The 7,855-nt window shown below is 52.1% G+C and overlaps 1 protein-coding gene across 2 annotated transcripts in view; it reads right to left on the bottom strand.

Moving 5' to 3' along the window:
* Positions 1-2,639, bottom strand: part of ACTG2 (actin, gamma 2, smooth muscle, enteric) — a 23,302-nt gene extending 20,663 nt beyond the window's left edge. For both annotated transcript variants that reach the window (XM_006880855.1, XM_006880854.1), the window contains exon 1: positions 2,559-2,639. The gene's annotated coding sequence lies outside the window, so the exon portion shown is untranslated. The remainder of the gene's footprint in view (positions 1-2,558) is intronic.
* Between the last annotated feature and the right edge of the window lie 5,216 nt (positions 2,640-7,855).

Below are 7,855 nucleotides of genomic sequence, written 5' to 3' on the forward strand. Positions count from 1 at the left end.
TCCACACACCACTTCCACCAGGAAGCCTTCCCTGATAACTCCACATACCACTTCCTCCAGAAAGTCTTCCCTGATAACTCCACATACCACTTCCACCAGGAAGCCTTCCACTTCTTCCAGGAAGCCTTCTCTGACAACTTCTGGGGTGGGTGAAGGGTTCCCCACTGAGTTTTGTCCTTTTAATGTATTTATCTACTCCATAGTTCTCATCTGCTCATCTGTCTCTGCTAGTGACTTCAGGAGCTACTTCAGGCTCCCTAAGAAGCAAGGAAAGTGCTTGGTACACAGCAAACCCACAAGGCAACATAACAGCCTTAACTACAACTCACATCAACCTCATGACAGAGCAGAACGGCTCCAGGGGCCTTCTCAGCTGCTATCCTTACAGAAGCTGAGGGCCAGGCCTGTCTTCTGGGGATTACGGGGTGGGCTTGGTGTTAGGAACCAACAAGTCCACTACAACTTCTAGTGACCCTGTGAACAACAGCTCTGAACGTCATCCTGTCCCACACCGTCCTCACATCTTGGATCCGCGCCAGGTCCTGTTACAGTCACAGAGTCAGTCCGTCTGGTTGAGGGTCTTCCTCTCTTTATGTGATCCTCCACCTTTCCCAGCATGCTCTGCTTTTCCAAGGCCCGGCCCTCACCTTCTGACCACCAGAGTACACACTGTTCCATCCAGGAAGCCTGGCATGTATGAACCCAAATCCAAGCCTGTCACTATTGAGTCAGCGCCGACTCCTGGGGCCCCACAGGCCACAGCTGAACGGTCCTGAGGCTGGTCTTCTTATGGAAGCAGAAGGCCTCAGCTTTCTGCTAGGGAGCTGTTGGTGGATTCAAACTGCCCACCCTCCAGCTCGCAGGCTGTGCTTGAGCCCCACCCCACCAGGGCTCCTTGGCTGATTCTAAGGATAGACAAGCAGGATCTATACTAAGGACCAATCGACGATGGAACAGTAGGGCAGACGGGAAACATCACCGTCTCCCTTGCCCAGGCCTGGCTCACAACCTCTCACTGCTCGTTGCAGTTTCTCCAGCACCTACCACTCTTTCTAGCCCAAGGGTCACCCTGCCAAGTCCCAGGTCCCATTCCAACCACAAAGGGCTCCTGGGGACAGTTGTGGTGCTGGGCAGTGGCCTTGGCCACACCTGGCTGCTTCTGAGGAATGCAAGTGACCAGGTCCCCCCACTCCCCCTCGGCAGATGGAGTGGCAGCGGGGGGAGGGTCAGGGTGCATTACCAAATCTTCTAGGTGACTCTCGCTGGGAGCGCTGAGCTGGATGTGACATCCAGAGGGCAACGTGTGGCATGGGCTGGCTCAGATGATCTTCACAACAGCACTGCCGAGCACAGTTTATTCCCATCACTGTCAGTTCACAAGTGAGGGGACTGAGGTCTGAGAAGCTCCCCACTTACCCAAGGCCCCGGATCAAGCTTGGTCACCAGGCAGGCAGCCTGACTCTGCAGTAAGAGTGCTGGGGGTCTGGGCAGAGAGGGGGGCTGGCCTGCAGCTCTCAGCACCTTCTTCTCTGTGTCTGTGCCTGTGTCTGTGTCTGTGTCCGTGTCCGTGTCCGTGTCCGTGTCCGTGTCCGTGTCCGTGTCCGTGTCCGTGTCCGTGTCTGTGTGTCTGTGTCTGTGTCTGTGTCACTGTGTGTCTGTGTGTCTGTGTCTGTGTGTCTGTGTCTGTGTGTGAGTGTGTGCGTGCATGCTGGAGGACAATGGCCCTGGGCAGTGGCTTCCCCGCTGAGTGTGGCTTCCCCTGCATTTCTTCTCTAGACCCCAAGGCCATCAGAACCAGTGGAATCAGACGGCTCTCTTTGGAGGCAGTGGTCACTGAGGGGTAGAAGTCCCACCTCTGGTGTGAGCGACCCAGGTTCTATTCAGCCAGGACTCTTACAGGCAGTCCGCACCTGTCCGTCAGGGGGGCCTGCAAGTGCTATGATGTGAGCAGGGCAGCCCGAGACACAGCCTGCAGATCGCGAGGGACTAGAGGACTAGAAAGAAAGGCCTGATGACCTGAGTCTAAAAGCCAGCCAGAGAAAACCTTTTTCACACAAGGCTGGCCCTGGACTGCAATGACCCACGATTGTGGAAGGGCCACCACGCCATGCGGGAGAGGGGGTGGGTCAGCGGGTACCCTCCTGCCCCTCACTCCTCATCATAGAACCTTATGGAGGGTGTTCTCCATGTATCTTGCACAAGGACTGCTTGGTACTCCCATCCCTAACACCACCAGCATCACAACCCCTCGAAGCCACCAGACCCACCGTGGAAGCTGCCTACTGTGTATCTGTGCCCCTAAATCAGCCTCCCAGGCGTCCGGGCCCCTGAGCATGGGCCCTGGGGGACTCAGGCTGGATTGAGGCACGTCTGGGAAGGCCCAGGTGAGTCGGAGCGGGTGGCTCACCACACCCAGTTGTGGCACTGCAGCGAGGGCTGGGGGTGCCGCTGCCCGCCCAGGGCCTTGCCCCGTGACCAGGGCCAGCGTCACAGAAGTCAGGCCAGTCTGGAGGAGGCAGTGCACGCGTGGGACCAGGCAGGGGGCCTGCAGTACTCACCGCGGGCGTGAGAGGCTTCTCCCAGGGACCGAGTGCCGGCCGGGTGTGTGTGGTATAAATGCCAGAGCAATATAAAACCCCAGAGGCGGATCTTCTTGACACAGAGCCCCTAAAAAGGCCAGCTGACGGTGTGTTAGCAATATTGCCATATAAGGCGTTTTTTTCAATAAATCGGCCTTGGGGGTGGGGAAGGGCGAACAGAGAGTGAATTATCACTTGAAAAATGTATGTGCAAAGATGCAGGGGCCGCAGCCAGGCCCGGTGCTGGAGGCTGTGCTCCTTTTAGGCCTCCTTTGCATAAACAAAACTCACACCAGACCTTATAAGCTGCCCAGCGTGAGGCCGGCTGTGGGTCTGGTCCTGGAGTGAGAATCATACCAAGAATGGCAGTGGGCCTCGTCCCTCCACACGGTCCACCACCCGCTACTGCTGCGCCAGGGTGGCCTGCAACTCCGTGCAGGGTCTCCAAGCGGGGGTCTTCGTGACTTCCTCCTGCGGGCTGAGGGAAGAAAGACACGTTTGGACCCCTTGCGTGATGCCCTTGGCACCTGCTCCCCGCCCCTACAACGCCACCTGGGGGTCCTTAAGGTCTTCAACACCCCTAGAACGTCACTCCTCTGTGTTTACTTTCTCACTTCCCTCACTTGACTGGCCTCCCCGCCAGCCAGGCAGCGGAGAACTGTCCACGGTTCTTGCTCTCCCTGCCCTGAGAGGTGCTTTATCTCACACACAAGCCCCCAGCTCTGTGGTGGGTATTTCCAATTGCCACATGCCCACTGTCCCTACAGCTCATGCCTGACCCACATTGAAGCCACCAGCTGCCAGGGGAACACCCACCCACCCAAAGGCCCCGGGCCTGTCAAGCTGAGTGGTCTCCCAGCCCGCACAGCCACGGAACGTCCACAGTGAGCCCAGCCAGTGCCTCTCTCCTTCATCTCCCACAATCCCCCAGGCTTGGACGCCCTTTCCTAGTGGTCATCCCTGCAGAAAGGCCTCTCCATGCCTGTCCTCCCCTCCACCCTGCTAGCCCTCCTCTGCTTCAACCTCTGTGCGGCCTCGAGTAGGCCACGACATCCCAGTCTCCTCTCTGAGTCTGTCTCCTCTTCAATCCCAGGGTTCCCCATCAGATAGCAGCATCTCTGTCATCTGGGAACTTGTTAGACACATTCTCAGCCACAGAACAGGCACACAGTGACTACCTGCTGTGCTGATGGTTCTAGACAGTCCTACAAGCATCCTCACCACAGGTGCCCTGTACCCCATCCTTCAGCAGAATAGACACACAGTGATTACCTGCTGTGTGCTGGTGGGTATGTGGTGTTGATGGCCTGGTGGGTGGACATGGTGAAGGTCTCTCATCCCTTTTACCTGAGAAACCAGGCAAGTGTGTGTGTGTGTGTGTGTGTGTGTGTGTGTGTGTGCACGGCGTGCCCTCTGCTAAGCGAACCAGGGCATTGCCTGGGAAGGCCATGTGGTGGTGGCCAGCAGGAGGCCATGGCCTCACATTTTGAGCCCTTGTCTGCCTGGTGAATGCCTTCAGCCTCTGAGGTCTTTCAATTCACTCGGACAGTGGACCAAGGTACAGAGGTCTCCATACCTGGAGGCAGAAGTCTACTTACTGGCCAATAAAGTGTGAGCTGCTTGAAAGTGGACAGTGCCAAATTGTCCTTTGAAAGGTGTATTCTCCTGCCAACTGTGTGTGATACCACTGGTTTGTCCATAGCTTTTGGCACTGGTCATCTGTCTCTCTCCCTGGGTGGGGATGTGGACAGCATGAGGACAGGGCAGGGACAAGGCACAAACCCTCTGAGATCTGACCATGTCTCCTTCCTGTATCAGAGCTGGCTCAGCCGGCCTCCTCCTCTCCAGTCAGTGCTGCGTCCAGGGCACAGAAGTGGCTCTTGCCCGCACTGATGTCCATACCTTAGTTTGCACAGTAGATAAAAACCATATTCTCTGATGAAAGGGAAATTATTGCAACCCAGGATCCAAAGAGCCTGGAGATCGGAAAAGGAGACAGACTGAATACTGAACAATTCAACACAATCAAGTCAGAACCCATGCATAGCTGATCGTCCAGTGGGTGTTCAGACATGTAAACAGAAGAATCCGGGGAGCTCTGGTGGCCTAGTGGCAAGAAGCTGCACTGCAATCCCAGAGGAGCACGGTTCGAATCCACCAGATGCTCTGCCAGGAAAGGAGGGACAATCTCCTCCTGTACCAGTCAGATCTGATTTGACGGTACACGCACACACACAAATAATAAAGTAAAAATAAAAAAAAATTGAAAAAAAAAGAAGAATCCTTCTCCCTCGGTCACTGGTGGATTCGAACCACCTTCCTTGGGGTTGGCAGTGCAACTCCTCACCAGGTAGGACATGCTCAGTGAGTGGCACCTGCCAAAACTTTGACGGAGAAAAGAAGGTGGAGGCCAAGCAGGGGCCAGCGGTGCTCAACCTTTGGTACTAGGTTTCCCTCTCCGTCCTTAACATTTCTTCTACTTTTTTTTACCTGATTTCAAATACTAGAACTGTCAATGCAAAAAAATTAAAAACCATCCCACGTACGCTTTAGAAAGCACATTTCCCACAGCGCCACACAGACCTGAGGCGGAGAGGGCCACTGTGCACAGTCTGTTGTCTGCGTGTTCTTCACGGATTATTTCCAGCATCCCTGCATTACTCGGTATGGGTGGGACATGTTGCTATGAATGCCTTTATGATTGTTTGCAATTGGTTCTCTTGATGATCTTGCATGTCTGTCCAAATCGACCTTATAATTCTTTTCCACAGAGAGAGACAGATACATCCTAAATTATTTAGCTGATAGTCTATTGATAGACTCTGGGTCATTTCCAATTTTTCACTTATCTAAATATTGTTGCAATTGACACAGGGAAATGCCTCGGTGTGCGTGTGTTTCTGTGTGGTGGGTTTCTAAAGGTGAAGCAGCTAACTTGATGAAGAGCATTTACGATATTAATGGAAACAGCCAGATTGTCCTCCTGCCACCAGCGAATGGGAACACTGGCCTGCATTCACATAAGACACCACAGAACATTGGTAACGTCTTTTTCTTGGTCCATCATACTCGTTTATTCCATTTAGAAATGTGACACTTTTTTCTTAATCTTCCTGGATGCTTTTATTGAACTTCTTTTTCTCATTCCTTAACCTACTTCAGTGAATTTTTTTTTGCTTCTTGTGTAAGAATTTTGAGAACTGGAGATTGTTTGTGTTGGTGACTTCTGGGACTTTGTCATCTGGGATCTAGACGCGTGACTAAGAGGAGGCAGAAGCTGGCCCTGGGCTTCCAGCAGGAAGGGAATGTCCTGCAGACAAATGATGAGGGAATCAGGAGGCAGGGAGTCACATGCAAGCCCCTGGCAGGAACCTCCTTCTCTACCCTTCTCAGGATCCTCTTGCGCCTCTCCCAGTGTTGCCAGGCACCCACACTTCAGCAGCATGGCGTCTTGGTGCTCTGTTAGTCCTTTGTCTTTGGACAATGGTGACGATCACGTCACACGTCAGCACCACGGCCCCCGGACAGGCAGCCACAGTGAGGCCGATAGCAGACATTCCTGCCAGGGAGAGGCTGGTGTTTGGCTCGATGATGGGGTGTTGTTGTCAACCGAAGGAAAAGGCAGAGATGGGGACACACAGGAATGGGGGTCAGGCCAGAAAGCGTAAAGGCAGGGAGTTAACAGCTGGGAGAACTGCAGCGTAGAAATGTGACAATTTTCATGGAAGATGATTTATACCATTAAAGAGTTTTATAGCTTCTTGCTGATTATAAAAGTGATACATACTCTACTTCTTTTTACAAAGAATTTTTTTAATTAATAATTTTAATGAACATTTACAGAGATTTAGGATTTCCATTCATTCATTGCTGCACTTCTCTCCCTGCCCAGCCCTCCCCCACCCACATACTGTATTTTTTTAAAAAAATCATAATAAAGGGACGCACAGGAATGGGTGTTCACACGCTGAGATGCTTCCTCCAGCTGCAGGAAGGAGCTCCGCCGAGCCACCCTGGGCCCCTGTGTCCTCTGAGCCCCAGAGGACCTTGGAGAAGGGGAGTCTGACAGTCACCCTTCCAGCTTCTCCTAAACCAAACAGAAAGCGCTGTCTCTGGTTCTCCATTGACATCACGTGGTGGACTGAAAGATCTCAAGTCTGTGGCCGTTCAAGGGCTATTCAGGGGCTCTGCCGGACAAAGGTCAGTGCTTTCTTCCTGTTAAGATTTACTGCTTTGTAAACCTGACATTGTGTCACTCTCATATATGCTTTTTTTTTTAATTGGCCACTAAGGTTGAGTCAGAACTGACTCATAGCTGGTCTTTCAGTGACTTCTCAGAGGCAGTAAACTGCATGAGTGGAGGCCCCACATCGTCTTCCTGCAGAGCAGCTGGTGGGTTCGAACCGCCTGCCTTTGGATTGGCAGCACAGTTCTTTACCGTGAGGCCGCCAGAGCTCTCCTTTATATGCTATAGTGGTGATAGTCTTAGTCTTTTATCTATGACAAGCTGTGTAAATACTCTACACCACCCACCAGCGCCTCCCCACCCCCTAACATCTGCTTCGGTTTTGTTTTGATCTGCAGCATTCTCCTCTCTCAAGTTGAAGGCAGTCGAAGCAGATGTCCTTTTCCGTTTCCGTGCCGCTGCCTCACAGCGTCCTGAGGAAGGCTCAGCACCTCTTCTTAACTTTAAAATATTTCAGGAACTCCTGCTTGACGGTCTTCCAAGAAAGACAAAATGCCATATCAAAGACAGTTCAAAAGAAGTTTGTCATTTTAGTTTTACAAATGTGAAATTATTTTTCTGAATTAAAAAGAACAGCCGCTTTAAATGAAAATCTTGGAAAAATTCTATGAAGTAGAAAAATAAACTTCCCCACTATCCAGATTACCATCATGAATAAATCTCTTTGCAGATATTTGAAAATGGCCCTGAATATTCAGGAAAATATTATCTTGCTGTACCCACTCTTATATACCCTGTTGTTGTTTGTTATGTGCCGTCGAGTCGCCTGCGACTCATAGCAACCCTATGTACAACAGCCCTAAACTCTGCTCTGTCCTGTGCCAATCACACTGTCTCTGACACTCCCATCCTGATTATCCCAGTCACTGAATCAATCCACCTCATAGAGGGCCTTCCTTCCACTCCTGTGCTGTCCCTCCACCTTCCCAAGCATGATGTCTCTCTCTAAGGACCGGTCTCTCCTCACAACATGTCCAAAGTATGTTAGACGGAGCCTCAGAATCCTTGCCTCCAAGGAGCCACCTGGTTT

Source organism: Elephantulus edwardii, unplaced genomic scaffold, assembly GCF_000299155.1.
Source record: "Elephantulus edwardii isolate Elephantulus edwardi_28Jun2011 unplaced genomic scaffold, EleEdw1.0 scaffold00011, whole genome shotgun sequence".
NCBI lineage: Eukaryota > Metazoa > Chordata > Mammalia > Macroscelidea > Macroscelididae > Elephantulus > Elephantulus edwardii.